Source organism: Falco peregrinus, chromosome Z (assembly GCF_023634155.1).
Source record: "Falco peregrinus isolate bFalPer1 chromosome Z, bFalPer1.pri, whole genome shotgun sequence".
NCBI classification, from domain to species: Eukaryota; Metazoa; Chordata; class Aves; order Falconiformes; family Falconidae; genus Falco; species Falco peregrinus.
Window position 1 is genome coordinate 55,830,007 of NC_073739.1, and position 9,849 is coordinate 55,839,855.

A 9,849-nucleotide genomic window follows, 5' to 3' on the forward strand; every position below is an offset into this window, starting at 1 on the left:
TTCTTGCTTTGCTTTCATGCACAGCTTTTGCTTTTGTTATTACACTACCTTTATCTCAACCTAGGATCTTTTCCATCTTAACTTTGCCCTCCTTCCTGTTGAGAATGGAGAGTGAGAGAGCAAGTGAGTGGGTGTCTCGCATCCAGCCAAGGTCAACCCACTAAAATTGTCTTGCATAAGACTGTATTTTAAGATGGGACCAGCCTGACCAATCTCTATGAGCATATTTGACACACTTAGCTGTAGAAAACTCAGCTCATTCTCCTGATGTAGGTACTCGGGCATTAGGGTAGCTTTTGTTCATTCAGATCATCAGTACGGGACTAGGATTATCTCAATGTGAAGCCCTTCTGCGTAGAATGTATTTACAAAGAAATGCAAATTTTTCAGTAGATGGTGATCCATAGCTTGCAAAATAAAAGATCAAGGATTTGACATACATTTAAGAGAGTATCATGATTCAGGCTTTCCATTTTTCTTTTCCACAGTTCATGTCTTCACAGTGACTCAGAGGCCCAGGAGCTGTTAACAAAGTCAATAATCAGGAGGGTTGCTCACTCTGCACTGGCAGATGAGATTATGTCAATATGAAAGTCAGCTTCAGACAGTATTTCCTGTGAAGGATTGGAAGTAGGATACTGTGAAAATCCACATGAAGGAACAATTAATGTGAGGTGAGTAACAACAGTTTGTCTCGTTTGTTGCAGGGAAGACAATGTGTGAGAAAGCAAGGTAAAATACTGGTGGATATTATGAATAAATGCAACTCTCCAGACAGCCCTTTCTTGAACAGCACAGTCCTGATTCACTCAACCATATTAAATTATAATTAGTCATGTCCCAAACTCAGCACAGACTTGCTGAATAGGCTGTTTATATAAGATCCCTGTAGCAGACTTAGGAGACATGGCATAGGAAATGAATGCTAGTATAAAAAAATCAAACAGTTTCTCCCATAAGAATCTGTAGCACAGCTAAAGTCTTGAGGCCAAAACCAGCTATATGTAGATGCAAGAGTCATATGCTATTTAAAGATAGAACTTGGATAATTTCTGTGGCTGAATATGGCATCACCCTGTACAAAAGCTACTGCAGTGACCAAAAGATGCAGCATGAAATCTAGCCTCACAGAAATGAGTGGAAGCCTTGCCATGCATTTGACAGGATCGTAATTTTATTAATCATTATGGCTAGCAGAAGCTGGTGGAGCAAGGGAGTGCAATCTCTTTGAGATCAGCCTGCAAGGTGTGAGTACACACCCAACCAACTTTTGCAGGGTGTCACAAACAGTGACATGCAGTTGCTTCTAGTAAAAAAGATAGCAAGCAACCTCTGCTTTACGAGGAACAGGTGGTAAGATTTTGTAGCTCAATGTTTGTGAGTCTCCAGACTGGAGCATGAAAACTTTGCCTGTAAAAACCACATTGTGGAACTTTTTCCGAGAGTCTGGTAAGTATCAGGACTGGGTATTTAGCTGGAATTAGACTTCTTGCTTAGAAGTGTTCTTTGACATTTCTTGAGGAAATTTGTGTTAGGGACATTTAAAAACCAAAGCATTCAAGCGAGTGGCTTAACTTTTTTCCCAACTGAATGGGTAATTCAAGCATGCTCGTGTCTGCAGTCACGAATCTTCCTGTTCTGCTTTTATAGAGCACCTTACATTGGGAACTGTGTGCAAGAGTAGAGCTGATGTGTGTTATGATAATACAAATAGTAAATACAGGAATAATCATCAGCAGATGGGGTCCCCACGCAGCTTTTGCTGAGGAGTCTGTAAGAATATCACCCCAGTGCAGCAGGCCACACAACAAGGGATGAGGAAGCAGTCAGGATTCTTATAATTGAAATTAACTGTATGTTGTTTCAATTAATTGTTCCAATTAGTCTCTCTTTTTTTTTCAGTTATGCCTTTCTGTAACCATGTCATCTGGGATGCTGTGAGAAATTGAAAATGCCCTAATGGTCAGATGCTCATCAATTAAAGAACTTTCTGTTTCTAATTAGCTCCCTGAGAAGAATTCATTGTAGGAATGAAAAATTTTATAGGTGCACTGAGTGAGGCATTGTTTTTATTACAAGACTGATTTTCCTTTCAATGAGAGCATTATTTCTGTTGCCAAAAATTATTTTTAAAAAGCCTTAATAGAGAAGAAAAGAAGGAAACAGCTGGTTTGTTTCTATCTAGCAGACTTGTTCTTGTGAGCTATTTATCATAATTAATTAGTAGCTAGGGTGCAAACAACACAACAGCTTTAAGCCCCTTCCCCCCACCCCAACCCCCCCAAAAAATAAAATTCCAAAATAATAATCCAAATTAAAACTGCCAAAGCTACTTTTTATGAAGTCAGATCAAGAGGTACTGTTTCAGTTTTTTAGTCAATGAGACATTTCCTGTCAAAGACTGAGAAAAAATGGTTGGATTCTAGATCTGATTAAAATATCTCTGAGCTTATGTTGTTGGTTGTTGGGTTTTTTAAATGGAAAACTGAAGTCTAAGATGCAGTTTCAGAAGTTTTATTTTTCCCCAGTTGTGATGTGCACTGGAAGTTCACACAGTACCAAGAACAGTTGCTAGCAGTTGTTTCCCCTGAGGCTGTAAATGCAAAAGAACAGAAAACTCTGCCTAAAAGCATGGCCTAACAGATGCTTTCTGCCACAGCCTGTAAGCATCTCCAAATCCAGGTGCAAGTATCACACTGCTCTGATATGCTAAGATTCAAAGAGACAGTTTTTCAAATTTTTAAGTGTGGCACACAGCCTGCATGTTAAGCCAGACCTCCAAAGCCTACATGCTAAGCAAACGCCTCCGGTTTAAGAGCTTATTCACAAATGGAGCTATTTGTGACTATGTCTAGGGTTAGGCAGTGCGTAAATATAACCTGTGAATGGACGCACCTTCCTACACAACCTCCAGAGAGCAGAGCTGCCCAAGAAGCTGTGCTTTTTTTTCTGCTTACCCTCCACTAGGAATGCTGAGACAGATCTCCAAAGTTATTTAGTTGTGGTGTTGCTTCAGCTACGATGATCCAAGAACATTTTGTCACATAGAGGTGACAAGACTTAGGGAAATGCACCATCTTATATATCAGCTATATTATGTGGTACAAATGGATGGCACGTGATGCCTTCATCAGCCATTTTCATCCTCATCAAACGTATTTTAGCAGTACGACCTAACTCAAATCCTTAGTCTTCTTGTCTCATTTCTGATCTTTGCTTAAGAGAATAACTTTACAGTAATCACCACAGATTTGAGCAAGGGATTAATTTATCTCTCTGTATATATATGTAGGTATATAGGTGTGTATATGTAACTATAAACACATATATAAATATATATACACATTTCTGTATTTTAATTAAGTTATAAGACAACTTCCATTGCAGCCTTTGCTTATGATTTCCATGTAAAAAATCTGCAGTTAACCAAAATGCTGAATGAAGTGAGGCTTATAACTTTTTTAGGATTCTCTGTCCTAAACCTTGTTTGTCAAAGGTTTCTCACACTTTTGGAACCTCTAAGTAAAAATAGGTTAAGCACCTGAAACAGTCCATTTTTGCATCTAATCAAATTCATCATCTTTTCCACAGCATCTCAATGATCATAAACTTAGGGTTTTTGCATGCCTCTGTACTGATAATATGACCTGTTTAATAACGTCTAGCATTAACACAGCAGGAGCATCAAAATCAGGATTTTCATAGATTATCCACTAAATAAAATGTTTTTATACTTTTGTACCTCTAACATAATGGTTGTTCAAATGCTTGTACCTTCTTACTCATTCAGGTGAAAAGAACAGAGCAGAGCAACTTACTCAAAATGCTCAAAAGCTGTAATACAAATTTCCCTCAAGTCCTGTCCTACCGATGAAGAGATCTATGTAACCAACAATGCTTGATACAAAAATTAACCCCATCTCCTTTTCTTACAGTTTACTTTCATGTGTTCTTGGGGGAGCAAGGAAGATTATATTAGAACAAAGCAGCATTTGGCAAATGATAAATCATGGCTTCTCAAAAGCCAGTCATGCATTTCTCTGTTTGCACAGTATTCCTGGAATGACAGTACAATGGCCCTGTCCATAAGCAGTGTGCAAGTTCACAATAGCCTGAACTCCCAGACCATACATTCCTGCTGCCTCTTTTGTGCTAGCATTAGCTGCTACGTGGCTGTGTTGTGAAAATGAAGCTTTTCGGGTTTTGTGGGATAAATGTTCTGCAACGTTATTGAGCATTCCACATTGCTTTGGCTTATACTGATTGTGAAACCTACCATTAGTTGGGGGGTGTGTGTGTGAAAAAAAGAAGCATTTATCAGTACAGTAAACCCATATTTACAATGTCCTTCATCCTCCATTCTGCATAGATAAAATGGACCAGCCAAAAGTAAATCAGTCAGAAAGGCACATGAATCGCCTAGGTTAAAAAGGCAAGCTGTTACTCTCTGCCTCCTCCTCCATTTCCAACACCACCTCACTTAACTGAATTGCCATTGAAATGTGTGTTTCCTGATAGCAGTTCTCAAGTGTCTTTTTGTCATGTTCATCCTCTGTTTAATGGCTATTTCTTCTTTTTCTTAATATTGAGCTCCTTAAATTCCTATGCTGTCTATAGCTTCCATTTCCACTGCATAAAATAGGACAGCACAGCGGCTTTTTGAGGGATGAAAGAACTCCACCATTTGCTTTTATCAGCCGGCATACCCTGGTAAAGAGTTTCTGGTGCTGCGTAATACTGAACTTCAAAATCTTTGACATACTGGGTTTTGCAGATGGATGACTAGACTGTATGCATGGTGGCAGTAAAAAGAAAGCAGAGAGCTTACATCCTTCACTGTAATTAATATAGCAATAAGATTCTGGATGTTGTTTCTAGTACCTTGATATATTTATTTAATGTTGAGGTTATTTGTATTTTTCATTAGGCTCCTCTTTCTTGTACCGAGAGGATTAAAAGCTAGAAAACATCATGTGTCTCAAAATAAGCCTGATTTTGTTCTGTTTTTACATAAGCTCAGACATGGCCACTGTCCTGTTTTGAATGAATTGTGAAGTGTCTGCAGTAATTTTTTTTTTTACAGAAAGAAATGCCCAGGGCATGCCAAGCTGGGTATGTTCTGGATCAAATATCCATGGACTGAGCTATCAAAGACCCCTCCCACTGGTGTACACCAAATGGTTCACTACATGCAAAATGCAATTTGTATACACATGGCAGTTTTTTGAGTGTGCTGCTGCAGAGCTCTTCATCCCAGATGGTCAACAATTTTTACATTCTTTGGCTCGAGCTATTGTTTCAAGATTACCTGTTGCCCCTTTCTGCAAGGTTCTGTCCCCTGGGGACATCCTGTCCCCAGATGTCTCATGGGCAGAAGTTCTTCCCCAGTCCATGTAAAGCCTGTGTTGGAGTCAAAATCTCAGCTTCGCAAGGAAGGCTGGAGACAGTCCAGGAGCTAAGGAGCAGCTTCAGGGAGCAACAGAGCTGGAGAAGCTGGGTCCTTGGGCACAAGGACTGAATGAAGTAATGCCACAAGGATCTTCCTTTCTTGGGCAAGGGAACTGGAGATCCTGGAGGCAGGAATGATGGGATGGACTTCTAACTGCTCTGTGGGGGAAAAGGGTGTGCTCCTTACCTGGAGGAGTCTTTTGCTGGCTGGTAATACACCTTTAATGCAGGTCCCTGATGAGACTGTAGCCAGAGTGATTCCAGGGTCTGAATCCCCTTCCCTGCAAAGTGTTTTGACAAACTTTACAGCTACAGTCTCAATCTTTTGTGTAAGAACATGCCTTAGATTCAAACAGTCACTTTTGGCTAAAGTTACCAAATAAAATCTTAGATGTTATAAAATTATTTTGTTTACAGTAACAAATTGCAATCCATATTACAGGTTGCCTCCATTCTTATTTTTCCTTAGGATTCTGGGGATCAAATTCTGATCTCAGGTAGCTGAAATCTTGTTTTCCCTTATAGACAACCCACAGAGAACAGGATGTCTTGGGACCATCAGACTGGACTAATTAGCCAACTATATGCATACTTCCTGAAGGAGTTTTCTTCACGTTTTTTTGTGGAGGAGGTCTTGTCCAAAACAGAGGACACTGGTGAGCACACTCTTCATCCATCCATCCACTGGTAAGGGTATTGTCTCATGCAATTCCAGAAACCTGTTCTGACAGATTATAAAATTTGGCAAGTGATTGTAATGTACTTTAACAGCCTCTAATATGTCAAAGGGAAGCAGAAGCCAAGATTTAAAGTTATTTAACCCATAGTCTCAAGACATTAATCATTAAAATAAATGTCTAATACTGCCAGTCACAGCTAAAAAACAGAGATGAGTTGACTTCACAGCTTCTCTTTCCAGGGCAGAACTTTTGGGAGGTATTTCTCTGGGCTTAAACCTTGCCTATCACACAGCAAACGTTGTTGTTGTTGCTATTATTATTACTGCCACTATCATCAGCATCATTACTGGTAAACAAAACTCCAACATGTAGATCTGCTATTTATGGCTATTTTCTTGAGGATTTTGAGACAGATGTTATGTGCAGTGTGCTGCAGACTTCATTTATCTCAAATTGCCATGTCAAGTGTTCTGTTTTTTGAGGACCACTTCCTAGGGATGCCAATGGTAGAGGAACAAAAATCAAAGGGTGCCTCTGTCTTTTATAGGAGAGGTAACTGGACTGGCACTGGAGACTCTCTGACAAGCAGTAGTCAAATGTAAGCTTGTAAGGCACCCATGCTAATGGCATACATAACTTTTAGACTGCAGGAAAATGTGACTTGTGCAGTAGGTGATATAAGATATAGCCTGTGTGTTTCTACGTGTAGTAAGCTATAAAATAACAGTCTCATCATGCAACTCCAGACTGTTCACTCCTAGCTTCTCAGACCAGATCCTGGGCTTCCTTGACCTGAGGTGAGAGGAGACTATGATCAGGAGAGCAACCATTGCTGTCACTGCTTAACAGCTGCTGATTATTAGTATTAGGGCTTCTCTCACATTTGCCAAGAGCTAAGGACAACTCCACCAGAAGTCTGGATAGAGAAGGAGTAAAACAGAAGAAGGAATTTATCCTGCTTCTCTGCTGTCATCCTGTGTATGTGAAGGAAACCACAGCTGCATCTGGGGCTTTTCTGCCTAAGTGTATAAGCAGCTGAGCTACTGACTGCAGGTTAGTGTACTTGAAAGGAGAATCAGACAGCAAATAAGTTTATTCAAATACTTTAAGAAGACACCCTGTATCTTCAAATCTTTATCTGGAGTTTTTTTACTGTGATATACAATCTATTTTGTGATGGCCTGCCTGTTAAAGCAGTCATGGCCAATGATTATTGCTAGTATGAGCCAAAATATGGTTCTTCATTTTCCATTTTATAAGGTTTACACTACATAGATAGCTTGTAATATATTTCTTACTGATAGGAAAAATTAATTCAGTAAATAAGTACTTCTCCAGAACAAATGGACTTATGGGTATTCTCCAGGTATATGGTTCACTTTACTGCTGATCAAGTCATAGCATCTGCATTTGCCTTGTGTACTGGCACTTCTAAGCAACTAGAGCATGGCTTGGTGTCTACATTATACAGCTTCTCCTGCAAGGTCTCTTCAATGGATACCCAAAAAGCAGTTGAGAATGTGGTTGAGAGTGATTGAACAACATTCCTGTCTCCCTTGTGTTTTTAGGAACTCTGTGTTCAATTCTTTAGCTACAGACGTTAGGGATCCAAAGAATTTTGGAGACAGCAGTTTTTCTGGATCTGAGACAGATGTCAAGGCCCACGTTGATAGGAGATGCTACTCAGTGAATACTTCCATCTTTAGATTTAATTTTTCTTCCTTTAATGCTGCAAAGGGAAGTGGTGTTTCCAGCACTTCAAGCAGCCATGATCCTCACCCTGCTAGTTTATACTGCTGAGACCACCAGCCACTCAAGACCTCTTCAGCCCAAGGATTTAAATTGCAGCTGATGGATGAGCCATCTTTGTTTAACAGGAATGACCACAGTAGTATTAACTACTCTGCTAAGAAAAACTGGAGCCTGTACCGAGGTGTTTGATTCTCCATAGGAAAGATCCTTTCTGATTTCAGTGATAGATAGGGATATAGACAAAAAGTGTGTCAAAATAAGCAGAAATCTAGGAGTGGTCTTTGCTATTATTAAGCTTTTTGCTTCTGGAAAGGAAGAGAGGTGATCCTTAGCACTCACTGAAGGGTGTCTCCCTGCAGCTAAATAAGGTGCTGTTACAGTGTTGTGCTGGTTTATCTGTACCAGGTATTTTAAGATAGCACAGATAAAAAAAGCAAAGCAGACCCAGTGGCATGCACTGTCCTGTGTGCTAGCAACTTGATCGTAAGCTGTTCAGGGAACCAGGCTGTTAATTCTGTTCAAGCTATAGCCCATTAAGTTGCCTGCTAACTGCTTAAATAATAGCACAGGTTAGCTGTAAATGTTCTTAATTTCCTTTGGGAATGAATAACAACATATCTGAGATTTGGCCTTGTGGAGGGACTACAACTCAGCTACATCTAACAGGATCTGCTTTGCTTCTACTTCAGATAAATTCATTTGTTATGCAGAAAATTTCTCAAAATTAGCTGTTGTTTGTCATGTATTCATGACTGTACAGGAGGAGATGTAGTTGAAAGTCCACTTGGTCTTTAATTAAACTGAAGGATTAAATGTTTTATATTAATTATTGACAGTAAACTCCAAAGGATGTGGTAGAGGAAGTAGTATTTCCAGTACATTTCACACTTTGCTTTCTTGTTGCAGCACAGTGATGCAATTACCTTCTTGTAACACTTGGACAGAGATTGGTTATCTGCTTGGAACCATCCACAACACCTTTAAAGATGATGTGCTCTGCTCTTGTATTACTCTGCCTCATGGGTGCATAGTGCAGTGTTTGATACTTGCAAACAAGAGGATGTCCTCCAGGCACAGTAGCCAAGAGAGATGATTTTCATGTATAAACATCTGACTCTGTTATAAACTTCACAGCTAATGGAGAACCTAGAGCCCATTCCAAATAAACCAGCAAATCTATTGCATGGGGCCAATGGCTCAGGAGTAGTCATGGGCATGTCCTCCTAGATGCTGAGTGCCCTTGCTTTGCAGATCACAGCACCCATCAACTGACACTGGTTTATATGAGAGAAGAGCTGTGGCTCCGCTTCAGACTGCTGCATTCGTACTTGTGAAAATCTGCTGTGGAGTTTCAAAAAGTGAGGTGTTTTTTCTTTAAAAAAATTATTCTTGTGTCGCTAGTCCAAAATAATTCCTTTCCAAGTTCAGAGGTGTCTGCCACTGTGTGGGCAAATCCACACACACTTTGGAAAAGGTTACAAAATCTCTGAGGATAAGGTGCTGTTAATTTAGACAAAATATCCCCAGCACCACCAAAGCAGAGAAGTTTTGTCTGAATTTCTAAACATTTCCTAAAAACTGTGTGACTCTGTATTTAACTGTTGTTTTGTAGTGCCTTGTGCTAGACCTGAGTCCTCTCATGTGAGCATTTTTTTGGTTTTGGCTGTCATGTGCCTGAATGGAGCCCTGTTGCCTCAGGGAAGTCTCTATCCAAATGGTGGGCTGGAAACTGGTTTCTTAGGCGTATGGCTGTTTGCAGACTGTTTAGTCCACACATGAGCTGTGTGAAGTACGAGGAGCAGAACTGTAACCTGTCTTCTGAAAATGACTGGGGTTCAGTGGGTAAAATGAGCAGGGCCTTAATTTACTCATCGCAGCCTGAGAAATGGGGAAGCTTGCCACAACCTGCATCCAGCCTTCGGTACAGTGAATTAGAGTAATCCAGCTCAGAAATGATGATGCCTGGGTC

At 40.1% G+C, this 9,849-nt stretch overlaps 1 long non-coding RNA gene across 2 annotated transcripts in view; it reads left to right on the plus strand.

The window, feature by feature from the left end:
• The window catches only part of LOC114013328 (uncharacterized), a 28,056-nt gene extending 21,940 nt beyond the window's left edge, over positions 1 to 6,116 (plus strand). The window contains exons 3-4 of one of the 2 annotated variants that reach the window (XR_008744866.1): positions 489 to 674; positions 5,974 to 6,116. This is a non-coding gene — a long non-coding RNA (uncharacterized LOC114013328). Of the gene's footprint in view, positions 1 to 488; positions 675 to 1,902; positions 2,385 to 5,973 lie in introns of those variants that run through there. The other variant, XR_008744865.1, reaches the window with a different exon arrangement.
• The last annotated feature ends 3,733 nt before the right edge of the window (positions 6,117 to 9,849 follow it).